Here is a 15,239-nt window from a genome sequence, read left to right as displayed (position 1 = left end):
CACTAAATTAATTCATTAAAATCAGGCGAATAATCTCAATCAACAAATCATTTGTGGAATTTAGTCAGACACTGTAAATAACACAATGGCCCCTAATTTCTGATAGGAGGCTTCCTGCTTGCGGATGCCCCCTATCGGCAAAAAATCTACGAACTTACCTGAGGGCTCCCGAGGTCTGGACACTTCCGATGCTGGGCGGCTCCACAGTCGAAATGCGCAGGGTCCACGTATCCAAGTGGTGCATGTGGTTGGCAAGCGCCCCTGGGACCACGTGGGTCAGCGAGACAATGAAAGGAAATAATTCCCCTTCATACTTTTGACAGAGAGTTCCGTCAAAATTATGAATGGGGATCACTGAAAAAAGACACTAAAACATTAAATACATTTTAAAAAACCACCATGATTTTAAAAGGAGATAAAATTACATTAAATGCAATATTTTAAACAAAAATTAAATTTAAGAAAAAAAAAGGTTTTTAACGGGGCTAAAAATGTTTTTCCTGTTTTAAAGGTATTTTTAAATTATAAATTCATTTTAAAAATATCTTTTTTACTATTTGAAAAACTTATGCTGGAAAAAACAGGCCTTAAGCCTGCTTGTACTAGGCGTATGATTTCTAAAGGTTTACAGAAGACAGAGGTTCTGCAGAAAGCGGAACTCCCCACCTGCTGAGGATCTTCTCCAGGTCAGGCGTCCGATCTGTCAAGAGGATTCTTGACAGAACAGCAATACCAGTATTTAGCACATGCTCTTCGCATGACTGAAAGCAGCATTACCGATTTGCCTATGGTTGCGTAAACAGCTATTACACACCCGCCGGCATTGGATAATACAGGTCAACAAACTACCTGCACACAGTGATAAGTGTGTGATAATTCACCCACAGTTACAGTGTCAATAACACAGTAGGAACCCATCTACACAATGATAACAGTGTTAATTCACCCACAGTGACAGTTTCAATAACACAATAGAACATCATGTACACTGTGATAACGGTGTGAGAATACACCCACAGTGCCAGTGTAAGTAACACAATAGAACACCATGTACACAGTGATAGCAGTGACATAATTCACCCACAGTGACAGTGTCAATAGCACAATAGAACTCCATGTACACAGTGATAACAGCGTGATAAATCACCCACAGTGACAGTGCCAATAACTCAATAGAACACCATGTACACTGTGATAACAGTGTGATAATTGACCCACATTGACAGTGTCAGTAGCACAATAGAACCCATTGTACACAGTGATAATAGTGTGATAATTCCCCCACAGTGACAGTGTCAATGACATAATATAACTCCATGTAAACAGTGATAACAGTGTGATAATTCACCCACAGTGGCAGTGTCAGTAACACAATAGAACCCATTGTACAAAGTGATAACAGAGTAATAATTCACCCAGAGCGACAGTGCCAATATCACAATATAAATCCATGTACACAGTGATAGCAGTGTGATAATTCGCCCACAGTGACAGTATCAGTAACACAAATGAACTCCATGTACACAGTGATAACAGTGTGGTAATTCACCCACTGTGACAGTGTAAATAACACAATAGAAATCCATGCACACAGTGATAGCAGTGTGATAATTCACCCACAGTGGCAGTGTCAATAACACAATAGAACACAATGTGCACAGTGATAACAGTGTGATAATTCACCCATAATGACAGAGTAAGTAACACAATAGAACAACATGTACACAGTGATAACATTGTGACATTACACCCACAGTGACAGTGTTAATAACTAAATGGAACTACATGTACACAGTGATAGCAGTGTGATAATTCACCCAGAGTGACAGTGTCAGTAACATAATAGAACTACATGTACAGAGTGATAACATCGTGATAATTCACCCACAGTAAAAGTGTCAATAACACAATAGAAGTCCATGGACACAGTGATAGCAATGTGATAATTCAACCACATTGACAGTGCCAATACTCAATAGAACACCATGTACACAGTAATAACAGTGTGATCATTCACCCACAGCAACAGTTTCAATAATAGAATAGAACTCCATGTAAACAGTGATAACAGTCTGATAATTCATCCATAGCAACAGTGACAGTAACACAATAGAACTCCATGTACACAGTGATAACAGTGTGATAATTCACTCACAGTAAAATATTAATAATACAACAGAAAATATATGCATACAAATATAATGGCGCTGAAACAGCTCTGATCAATTTCACAAATGGCACCCTATGTTTTTGTGACTGTGGTAAACTATCCTTCCGCATCCTTCCCGAAATGTCTGCAGCCTTTGACAAGGTTGACCACTCCATCCTCCTCCAACGCCGCTCCTCCATCGCCCAGCTCCGTGGGACGGGCCTCATAGCCAGAGAATCACCTGCATTGCCTTCTCTTCCTGCTGCCCACTGTTATCTCTGGAATCCCTGATGGATCTACCTTTGCCCCCCTCCTATTTCTCAATCACATTCTACCCCTCGGCAAAATCATCCAAAAACACAGCATTAGGTTTCACATCTACGCTGATGACAATCATCTCTAGCTCACCTTGACCTCTCTCGACTGCACTGTCTCCGATTGGTCACGCTGCTTGTCTGACGTCTTGTAGCAGATAAGCAGAACTTTGCTCCAACTCAATAACTTCGGTCCCCGCCACAAATTATATTCCCTAGTCAGCACCTTCTGCCCTATGTCTGGCAACTCTCTGAGGCTTAACCAGACAGTTCGCAAATTTGACATTCTATTTGACCCTAAAATGAGCTTCTAACCACATATTGGCTCCATCACCATGACCACCTAATTCCGCCTCTGTAACATCGCCCGTCTCCGCCGCTTCCTCAGCTCATCGTCTGTTGAAACCTTTACCCATGCCCTTCTTTCCTTTTGACGTGAACATTCCATTGCTCCCCTGGCTGGCCGCCCACCTTCCACCCTCCATAAACTTGAGCTCATCGAAAACTCAGCCTCCCGTATCCTACCTCGCACAAGCCCCGTTCGCCCATCACCCCTGTGCTCGCTGACCTACATTGGCTCCCGGATAACTAAAGCCTCCATTTTAAAATTATCATCCTTGATTTCAAATCCCTCCATAGCTTCGCTCCTCCCTGTCTCTGTAACCTCCCCAACACTACATCATTGCGAGAGCTTTGGCTCCATTTCAACCTTTAAGATACTCCTTAAAACCTACGTATTTAACCAAGATATTGCTGTGGTAATATCTCCTTATGCGGCTCGGTGTGAAATTTTGTTTTATAACGCTCCTGTGAAGATTTCACTAATTTAAAGGTGCTATGCAAATGAAGGTTATTGTTGTTAAAAATACGGCTCACAGTACAGCACCAGTAACACCATAGGAAATATATGTACACAGTTCTAATAGTGTGAAAATACTACTCAGTACAATACCAATAAAACCATCTGTAATATATGTATCACGATATAATGGTATGATAATAGCAGTCACAGTAGAGCACCAATAACACAATAGGATATATATGTACAACAGTTAAAACAGTGCGATACCACTCACAGTGAAATACCAGTAACTCAATAGAAAATATATGTACGCAGTTATAATAGTGATACCATTCCGAGTGAAATACCAATAACACAATGGCCCAGTAATTCGGGTCCAAATGCGTGAGTACGGTCTGGGTACTCACGCATCTGGCCGGTGGAAATGCCGGCGTTCAGGAAGCACCGCGCATGCGGGGAACGCCGGCATTTCCAGTCCTCTGAACGAAGGGGTTCAGAGGCACAGCGCGCGCGACTGCACAGGCAGCGCGTGCGCAGTGAAATTCCCGTTTTTTTTCAGAGTTGCGCGTGTGTAAATGCCTCCGATATTTACACACAGAAAAACCACACGTAAGTACTTAGTTTTTCAGGTAAGTGGTCTATTAATACAATTTAGATTTTTTTTTTCCACAGATTTGTTATTTTTAAAGAATTTACAGTAAGGTAAGTTTAGTTTTAGCCCCGATTTCTTACAAATTTTTTTTTTCAAATTTTAAAATTATTGTTTAAAATAGTTTTTCATAGTTATTTATGGTTCATTTAAGTATTGCAATGTTTTTTTAAATTTTCTTTCAGGTTTAAGTAGTGTTTTGGGGCCAGCAGTTTTCATGAGTTTGACAGCTCTCAATGTCAAACTTATGAATGAACTTTTGCAACCTCCCATTGGTTGCCCAGTGCCCACGTTATCCCAGCCGGCTCATCGCACTAAGTACACCGCTGGGTCACGCACGCACAGCGCGGCAGGACCTCAAGCTGGCCAGTCACAGGAATGTCATTGCGGGCCAGATTTCAGATGTCGGCGCGCCGGGTAAGTCCACCTTGGGGCCTTGCACGCGCGGCAATCACCCGAGCCGAATTACTGGACCTATATGTAATATATGTACACAGTTATAATAGTGAGATAATAACACTCACAGTGAAATACCAATAACACAATAGGAAATATAGGTATACAGTTATAATAGTGTGATAATATCAATCACAGTGAAATACCCATAACACAATAGGAACTATATGCACAAAAACGTAATATGGCGAATGCTTAAAATCTGAAATAAAATGAGAAAATTCTGTAAATACACAGCAGGTCAGGCAGCATCAGTGGAGAGAGAAACAGATATAACTTTTCAGGTCGATGGACATTTCATTAGCACTGGATAACGTTAGAGATTTAACTGTTTTTTTTAGCAAGTATAGGTGCTGGGAAAGGGGGAGGCGAGGTAATACCCAAAGGGAAGGTCTGTGAATGGGCGGAGGGAATGACTGATTAATTGACAAAAGGGATGATGGGCAAGGCAAAAGGGGGTGGTAATGGAACAAATAAAGAATACCAAGATTGATCGAGCAGAGATGTAAATGGCAACAACAGAGTCATGACCAACACATGCTGCCTGAATAAATGGGAGTAGTGGTTATGATCTGAAATTTTCGAACTCAGTGTTTAGTCTGGAAGGCTGTAAAGTGCCTAATCGAATAGTAAGTATATGTACACAGTTATAATAGTGTGATAATACCACTCACAGTGAAATACCAAGAACAAAATAGGAAATATATATACACAGCTATAATAGTGTGATAACACCACTCACAGTAAAATATCAATAACGCATTTGGAAATATATGCACACAGGTATAACAGTTTGTTAATACGAATAACAATGAAATACCAATAACACAATAGGAAATATATGTACACAGTTATAAAAGTGTGATAATACCACTCACAATGACATACCAATAAAACAATAGGAAATATATGCACACAGGATAAACAGTGTGATAATACGACTCACAGTGAAATACCAAAAACACAATAGGAAATATATGGAATTAATTGTAATAGTGTGATAATACCACTCACAATGAAATACCAGTAACACAATAGGAAATATATGGACACAGTTATAATATTGTGAATAGCGTGTAAAGTTAAAGCACATGGGATTGGGGGTAAGGTACTGTCTTGGATAGAGAACTGTTTGGCAGACAGGAAGCAAAGAGATGGAATAAACTAGCATTTTTCCGAGTGGCAGGCAGTGACTAGTGGGGTTCCGCATGGATCGGTCCAGGGACCCCAGCTGTTCACAATATATATATGAATGATCTAGACAAGGGAACTAGATGTAACATCTCAAAGTTTGCAGACGACTCAAAGCTGGGTGGGCGGATGTGCTGTGAGGAGGATGCAGAGAAACTCTCGTACGATTTGGTCAGATTGGGTGATTGGGCAGATGCATGGCAAATGCAGTATAATGTGGGTAAATGCGAGGTTGTCTACTTCGGTGGCAAAAACAGGATGACAGATTATTATCTGAACGGCAACAGATTGGGAAAAGGGGAAGTGCAACGAGACCTGGGTGTACTTGTGCACCAGTCGCTAAAGGTAAGCTGCAGCAGTCGGTTAAGAAGGCAAATTGTAAGTTGGCCTTAATAGCGAAAGGATGTGAGTACAGGAGCAAGGAAGTCTTGCTGCAGTTGTGCAAGGCCTTGTTGAGGCCACGCCTTGAGTATTGTGTGCCGTTTTGGTCACCTTATCTAAGGAAGGATGTTCTTGCCATGGAGAGAGTGCAGCGAAGATTCACCATACTGATACCTGGGATGGCAGGGATGACATATGAGGAGAGATTGGGTCGATTAGGCTTATATTCGCTAGTGTTTAGAAGAATGAGAGGGGATCTCATTGAAACTTATAAAATATTAACAGGACTAGACAGACTAGTTGCAGGAAGGATCTTCCGGATGGCAGGGGAGTCCATAACCAGGGGTCACAGACGAAGGATAAGGGGTAAGCCATTTAGGACTGAGATGAGGAGGAATTTCTTCACCCAGAGAGTGGTGAACATATGGAATTCTCTGCCACACAGGGCAGTTGAGGCCAATTCATTAAATATATTCAAGAAGGTGTTGGATATATTTCTTGAGACGAAAGTGATCAAGGGATATGGGGAGAAAGCAGGGACAGAGTACTGAATTTGGATGATCAGCCATGATTCATTAAATGGCGGAGCGGGCTCGAGGGGCCGCAAAACATACTCCTGCTCCTATCTTCTATGTTTCTATGATAATACCACTCACAGAGAAATACCAATAACACAATAAGAAATATCTGTACATCGTTATAATCATGTTAATACAACTCAGTGAAATAGCAGTAACACAATAATAAATATATGTACACAGTTATAATAGTGTGATAACACCACTCACACTGAAATACCAATAACACAATAACAAATATGTGCACAGTTATAATACTGTGATAATACCATTCACAGTGCAGCGGCATCTACTGTTAAATATCAATAAAACGCCACTCGGAGCAAATGCACAGGTGCCGCTGAAAAGGCAGCTCTGTGGAAAAAACTTAAAACAAATAATGGAGAACCAGGTACTCAAAATAAATAGTGATTCCGTGAAAGGGGAGAAATTATCGCGGTAAAGGGGGAGGAATTATACCGTCAAAGAGGAGAAATTATTCCATTAAAGGGGATAAAATATACCGTAAAACATCGGAAATGATACAATTAAAGGGGAGAAGCCGTCCCGGTAAATAGGGGCAGTGATACAGTTAAGCAATGATTCCCATAACTAGCAACTAACTCCAATACTTTACCTGGGACCCCGATAGCTGCAATGACGGGATAGTAAAGGGCAAACACCAGACCTTTTGGTATCCCGTGCATTTCTCTCAGAAGGCCTGAGCGCGCTCTGCTCTACAATCACAGATTGTCACATTTATACCTGATGTCAGGCTTCAGGGACATAATCAGATGACATGATCTTTCATATTAATTACACTAATTGAAACAAGCAGATTAGTGCAGCCGCTGACAGGATGGTGTTTATGTTTTGATGGAATGGAATGTATTTAAATAACTCTGACCAGCCACTGAAGTGAAATACTCAGAGATCACATTAGGAACCCGGTTAGATTTCTTCATGAAATATAATAAAACGCGAAAAAAAATATTGTTGCCAAGTTTAAAGTGAGCATTATGCAGGAGGAATTCATGGTCAAATCCCATAAATGCTGAGCGAACAGGTCTCAGCAGAATCTATAACTGACCAGCGAAACTCTGGTCCTGAAGCCGAAAAACGCGGCCAATATCTCGCTGCTGCGCAGTATCCAGCTCCAGTCCGGGTCAGCAGGGGTCACGTGCAGCTGTATCCAAAATCCTCTGAACGTGTACAGCCACTTTAACCAAATGTCCGTGTATTAATTGTGGACAGGATACATTCAGCACGGCTACATTCAGTGTGGAAAGTTCCAGTTCAGCACAGTTACAATCAATGTGGACAGGTCCAGTTCAGCATGATTATATTCAGTGCGGACAGATCCAGTTCAGCACAATTACATTTAGTGTGGACAAATCCAGTTCAGCACCGTTACATTCAGTGTGGGCAGGTTTAGTTCAGCACAGTTACAGTCTGTGTGCACAGGTCCAGTTCAGCACAGTTACATTCAGTGTTTACAGGTGCAGTACAGCACACTTACTTTCAATGAGGGCAGGTCCAGTTCAGGACAGTTACATTCAGTGTGAATAGGTTCAGTTCAGCACAGTTACATTCAGTGTGGAATGGTCAAGTTTATCACGGCTACATTCAGTGTGGACAGGTCCAGTTCACCACTGTTACATTCAGTGTGGACAGGTTCATTTCAGCAAAGGTACATTCAGAGTAGGCAGGTCCAGTTCAACGCAGTTGCATTCAGTGTGCACAGGTCCAGCTCAGCACACTTACATTCAGTGTGGACAGGTCCAGTTCAACACAGTTACATTCAGTGTGGAAAGGTCAAGTTCAACACAGTTACATTCAGTGAGGACAGGTCCAGTTCAGCACAGTTACATTCAATGTGGTTCGGTCCAGTTCAGCACGGTTAAATTCAGTGTGGAAAGGTCAATTACAGCTTGGCTACATTCTGTGTGGAGATGTCCAGTTCAAAACGCCTATATTTAGGCCTAGAAATTGGGTTTTGGCTTAGCCAGGGCTTTAGCGCCGGAAGTTAGTGCCGGCGCTAATTCCCCTGCGCGCGCCAAAAATTCAGTGGCGCCACGCCCAAACGGCTGCCGGCGCTACTGAAGGGTCTTTGCGGCGGTACATCGGCGCTAACTGCCGTTTCGCGCCGCAATTCCGGCGCTGCGGCACCCGATGCGGTGCGGCAGGCTGGGGACGTGCAGGCCTCCTCCTCCCATTAAGGAGGAGCTGCCTGCACCCGGCCGCGGCCCGCGCAAATCAGCTTAAAAATGAGCCCGGCACCTCGGACAAGTGCCGGGCTTGCATCTGTTCCGGGGGGGGGGTTGAGAAGTTCAGGGAGGGAGCTGCGGGCAGGCGGCCGGCGGGAAAGTGGCCGGCCGCCGCGGGGCCTTTAATGCGCCGGCGCAAACTGGAGTAAGGCACCTCTGCCAGAACGTTGCTTGCGGCTGCCACAGGCGAGGCGGCCGCAACTCAATTTCGGAGTTCGGGCGGGTTACCACGGCAACCGGGACGCTGCGCACACCGATGACGTCATCGGTGCCGGCGCAGCGCTACCAGTGCAACGACGATTTAGGGCCCCAGGGAATTTTTAAACTGGCCATAACTCTGGCGCTAGTCCCTCTAGCGCCTCAAAAGCGGCGCTAAGGCGAGTGAATTTCTAGGCCTAAGTTTTGACAGGTCCGGTTCAGCACGGATACATCCAGTGTGGAGAAGTCCAGCTCAGCACAGTTACAAGCAGTGTTAACAGGTGTAGTTCAGCACATTTAAATTAAGTGTGGACAGACCCACTTCAGCAGTTACATTCAGTGTAGACTGTTCCAGTTCACCACAGTTAAATTCAGTGTGGACAGGTCCAGGTCAGCACAGTTACATTCAATGTGGACAGGTATATTTCAACACAGTGACATTCATTGAGATCAGGTCCAGTTCAGCACAATTCCATTCAGTGTGGAAAGGTCCAGTTCAGCAGAGTTACATTCAGTTTCGACAGCTCCAGTTCTGCACAATTACTTTCAGTGTGCACATGACCAGTTCAGCACAATTAGTTGCAGTGTGGACAGTTTCTGTTCGACAGAGTAACATTCAGTGTGAACAGGTCCAGTGCAGCACAGTTACATTCAGTGTGGTCACTTCCAGTTCAGCACAGCTACATTCAGTGTACACATGTCCAGTTCAGCACAGTTATATTCAGTGTGGACACGTCCAGTTCAGCCCAGTTACATTCAGTGTGCACTGGTCCAAATCAGGATAGCTGTATTCATTGTGCACAGGTCCAGTTCAGCACGGTTACGTTCAGTGTGGACAGGCCCAGATCAGCACAGTTACAATCAGTGTGGACAAGTCCAATTCCGCAAATTTTCATTCAGTGAGATCAGACTCAGTTGAGCACAGTTACATTCAGTGAGGAAAGGTCCAGTTCAGCACGGTTATCATCAGTGTGCTCAGGACCAGTTCAGCACAGTTACATTCAGTGTGGACAGGTCCAGTTCAGCACAGTTCCATTCAGTGTGAACAGGTCCAGTTCTGCACATTTACATTCAATGTAGAATGTTCTAGATCAGCACAATTCCATTCAGTGTGGACAGGTCCAGTTCAGCACAGTTATATGCAGTGTGCAAATGTCCAGTTCTATATGTTTACATTCAGTGTGAACAGGTCCAGTGCAGCACAGTTACATTCAGTGTGGTCACTTCCAGTTCAGCACAGCTACATTCAATGTACACATGTCCTTTTCAGCACAGTTATATTCAGTGTGGACACGCCCAGTTCAGCACGGTTACGTTCAGTGTGGACAGGCCCAGATCAGCACAATTACATTCAGTGTGGACAAGTCCAATTCCGCAAATATTCATTCAGTGAGATCAGAACCAGTTGAGCACAGTTACCTTCAGTGAGGAAAGGTCCAGTTCAGCATGGTTATCATCAGTGTGCTCAGGACCAGTTCAGCACAGTTACATTCAGTGTGGACAGGTCCAGTTCAGCACAGTTCCATTCAGTGTGAACACGTCCAGTTCTGCACATTTACATTCAGTGTAGAATGTTCTAGATCAGCACAATTCCATTCAGTGTGGACAGGTCCAGTTCAACACAGTTATATGCAGTGAGCAAATGTCCAGTTCTGTATGTTTACATTCAGTGTGCATAGGTCCAGTACAGCACGGTTACGATCAGTGTGCGGAGGTGCAGTTCAGCAGTTACATTCAGTGTGTACAGGTCCAGTTCAGAAGAGTTACATTCAGAGTGGAAAGGCCCTGTTCAGGAAGGCTACATTCAGTGTGGACAGGTCCGTTTCAGCACAGTTACATTCAGTGTGGACAGGTCCAGTTCAGCACTGTTACATTCATTGTGTACAGTTCCAGAACAGCACATTTAAATTCTGTGCGAAGAGGTTCATTTCAGTACTGTTACTTTCTGTCTGGACAGGGCATGTTCAGCACAGTAACATAGAAACATAGATACATAGAAGATAGGAGCAAGAGTAGGCCATTCGGACCCTTGAGCCTACTCTGCCATTCAATGCGATCATGCCAATCACCAAATTCAGTACCCTGTCCCTGCTTTCTCCCCATATCCCTTGATCAGCTTAGCCTTAAGAAATATCTCTAACTCCTTCTTGAGAATATTTAATGATTTGGCCCAAATCGTCTTCTGTGGTAGAGAATTCCATAGCTTCACCACTCTCTGGGTGATGAAATTCCTCCTCATCTCAATCCTACATGGCTTACCTCTTATGCTTAGGCTGTGACCCCTGATTCTGGACTCCCCCGCCACACGCTAATGCCAAACTAACACTGAAGGACCTCTAAAGGGCCATCAGCGAACAACAAACTGCGCACCCAGACGGAGCTTTTATCATCGCAGGGGCCTTCAATCACACAAACCTAAAAAATGTACGACCGAAATTCCACCAGAATGTTTCCTGCCCCACAAGAGGGGAGAACACACTGGATCAAGTCTACATGAGCATTGTAGACGCTTATAAGGCCATTCCCTGCCCCCACCTTGGGAATTCTGACCTCCTCTCCCTGTTTCTAGCCCCGGCATACAAACTGCTCATCAAAAGAGTGCGAACATCAGTGAGATCAGTGAAAGTATGGCCAGAGGGGGCAGTCTCGGAGCTTCAGGATTGCTTCGAACGCATTGATTGGGGCATGTTTGCCCATAATGACATCGTGGAATACGCATCCACAGTGCTATTCTACATTAACAGCTGCGTCGAGGTCGTCACGACCCATAAAAATATCAGGACATACCCCAACCAGAAACCCTGGATGAACGGAGAGATCCGCTCACTGTTGAAAGCACGCGATGCAGCATTTAAATCTGGCGACGTGGCGGCTTACACTGCAGCTAGGACCAACCTAAAAAAGGGTATCAGGACTGCCAAAAGAAAACAGGCACTGTGGATAGAGGATTATTTCCACAACAACTCGGACCCCCGGCGCATGTGGCAAGGCATCCAATCCATCACTGACTACAAGGGCAAAAACACAAGCCCCCCGGTTAGCGATGCCTCCCTTCCGGAGGAGCTTAGCAACTTCTATGCTTGCTTCGACAGGGACAACAGGGAGCCGGCTACCAAAGCCTTGCCACCCCCAGAAGACCAGGTGCTCACTCTGCCGACCTCCGACGTAAGGGGTGTTCTACGCGGAGTGAACACACGAAAGGCTGCTGGACCGGAGAGCATCCCTGGACGGGCACTCAAGCAATGTGCTGATCAGCTGGCTGATGCCTTCACCGCAACCTTCAATCTGTCATTGGCCCAGGCAGTATTCCCTACATGCTTCAAGACCGCTATCATTATTCCTGTGCCAAAACAAACGGCTGTGAAGTGCCTGAACGACTATCGACCTGTCGCACTCACACCCATCATAATGAAGTGTTTCGAGAGACTGGTCCTGGCTCACATCAAAGCCAGTGTTCCCGCCTCTCTTGACAAACACCAGTTTGCCTATCGTGCAAACAGATCAATGGAGGATGCAATCACAACTGCTCTACATTCGGCACCGAATCACTTAGATGGTAAAGAGACCTACATCAGAACGCTGTTCATAGACTGCAGCTTAACATTCAACACTATCGTCCCCAACAAGCTGGCCACCAAACTCCAAACTCTTGGCCAGAACACTTCCCTCTGCAACTGGACCCTGGACTTCCTAACAAACAGACCCCAGTCTGTCAAATTAGGTAACCACACCTACCCCCCTGACCCTGAATACGGGTGCCCCACAAGGATGTGTGCTGAGCTCCCTCCTCTACTCCCTCTTCACCCACGACTGTGTGGCTGTTCATGGTTCCAACACCATCATCAAGTTTGCGGATGATACCACGGTAGTAGGCCAGATCACCAACAACGATGAGTCAGCCTATAGGGAGGAGGTCCAGCATCTCGTGAAGTGGTATGCCGATAACAACCTGGCCGTTAACATCAAGAAAACCAAAGAAATGATTGTGGACTTCAGGAAGTCTAAAGGAGGAAGTATCACCCCCATCCACATCAATGGGGCTGTGGTGAAAAGGGTGGACAGCTTTAAGTAGCTCGGAGTCCACATCATGGAATACCTCTCCTGGTCCCTCAATACCTCCTCTTCTGGTGAAGAAGGCCCAGCAGCGCCTATATTTCATAAGGAGGCTGAAGCGATGTAACCTGTCACCCCTGATCCTCTCTACCTTTTACCGCTGCATAATAGAGAGCATCCTGACGAACTGTATCACAGTATGGTATGGCAGCTGTAGCTACTATGACCGGAACGCCCTGCAGCGGGTAGTCAAAACTGCCCAACGTATTACCGACATCCGGCTACCGACCATAGAGCACATATATCAGAAACGCTGTTTATGGAGGTCACGGTCCATCATCAAAGACCCTACCCACCCCAGCCACAGTCTGTTCACCCTCCTGCCATCTGGGAGACGCTACAGATGCATTCACACCCGTACGACCAGATTTAGGAACAGCTTCTTTCCCAGGGCTGTCATCCTACTGAACTCCACAAATAAACTCTAAAGCCTGCACATCTGCCAATGCACTTTATTATGGTTATGTTTATGTTAATCTATTACAAGCCAAATGTATGTTGAATGTTTAAATGTCTTAATCTAAATGTACACTCTCAGGAGCCGCAAGTCTACATTTTGTTGTACTGCACTTGTGCACTAACAATGACAATAAAAGTGAATTGATTGATTTGATTGATCGGGAACAGCCTTCCTGCATCTAGTCTGTCTAGTCCAATTAGAAATTATAAGTTTCAATGAGATCCCCTCATTCTTCTAAACTCTAGCGAATATAAGCCTAATCGACCCAATGTCTTTTCATAATTCATTCCTGCCCTGCCAGGTATCAGTATGGTGAATATTCGCTGCACTTCCTCCATGGCAAGAACATCCTTCCTCAGATAAGGCGACCAAATTGGCACACAATACTCAATGTGTGGTCTCACCAAGGCCCTGTACCACAGCAGCAAGACATCCTTGCCCCTGTACTCGAATCCTCTCGCTATGAGGGCCAGCATGAGGGTCTTCTTAACCGCATGCTGCACCTGCAAGCTTACCTTCAGTGACTGATGCACAAGAATACCCACGTCTTGTTGCACCTCCCCTTTTACCTTCTATTGCCGTTCAGCTAATAATCTGCCTTCCTGTTTTTGCCACCAAAGTGGATAACTTCGCATTTATCCACATTATACTGCATCTGCCCAATCGCCCAACCAGTGCAAATCGCACTGGAGTTTCTCTGCCTCCTCCTCAAAGCACACACGTCCACCCAGCTTTGTGTTGTCTGCAAACTTGGAGATAGTACATCTAGTTCCCTCGTCTTGATCATTAATGTATATTGTGAATAACTGGATTCGTAGCACCGATCCCCGTGGTGCCCCACTGGTTACTGCTTTCCACTCGGAAAAAGAACCGTTTATTCCAACTCTATGCTTCCTGTCTGACAACCAGTTTTCTATCCAAGTCAGTACCTTACCCCCAATTCCATGTGCTTGAACTTTGCACGCTAGTTTCCTATGCGGGAACTTATCGAATGCCTTCTGAAAGTCCAAATACACCACATCCACTAGTTATCCCTTATGTATTCTACCAGTTACATCCTCAAATAATTCCAGTAGATTAGACAAGCATGATTTACCTTTTGTAAATCCATGTTGACTTTGTCCGATCCTGTCACTGTTTTCCAAGTGCTCTGCTATTACATCTTTTATAATGGAATCCAGCATTTTCCCCACTACCGATGTCAGGCTTACCGGTCTATAATTCCCCCTTTTTTATGCACCACCTTTTTAAATTGTGTGGTTACATTAGTTACCCTCCAATCCATGGGAACTGTTCCAGAGTCTATAGAATTTTGGAACATGACCAGCAATGCATTTACTATTTCTAGGGCCGCTTTCTGAAGTACCCTAGGATGTAGGTTATCAGGCCCTGGGGGGTTTTCAGCATTCAATCCCGTCAATATCCCTAACACCATTTCCCTACAAATACTGATTTCATTCAGTTCCTCCCTCTCATTGGACCCTATGTTCCCCGACAACTCTGGAAGTTTATTTCTCTCCTCCTTTGTGAAGACTGAACATTTATTTGGTCAGCCATGTCTTTGTTACCCATTATTAATTCCACTGATTCTGACTGCAAATGAACTACGCTTGTCTTTACCAATATTTTTCTCTTCACATATCTATAGACGTTTTACAGTCAGTTTTTATGTTCCCTGAAAACTTTCTCTCATACTCTATTT

This window comes from Somniosus microcephalus, chromosome 4 (genome assembly GCF_052327205.1).
Source record: "Somniosus microcephalus isolate GS21.2 chromosome 4, FLI_Smic_1.0, whole genome shotgun sequence".
NCBI classification, from domain to species: domain Eukaryota; kingdom Metazoa; phylum Chordata; class Chondrichthyes; order Squaliformes; family Somniosidae; genus Somniosus; species Somniosus microcephalus.
Note: the sequence above shows the minus strand (reverse complement) of the source record.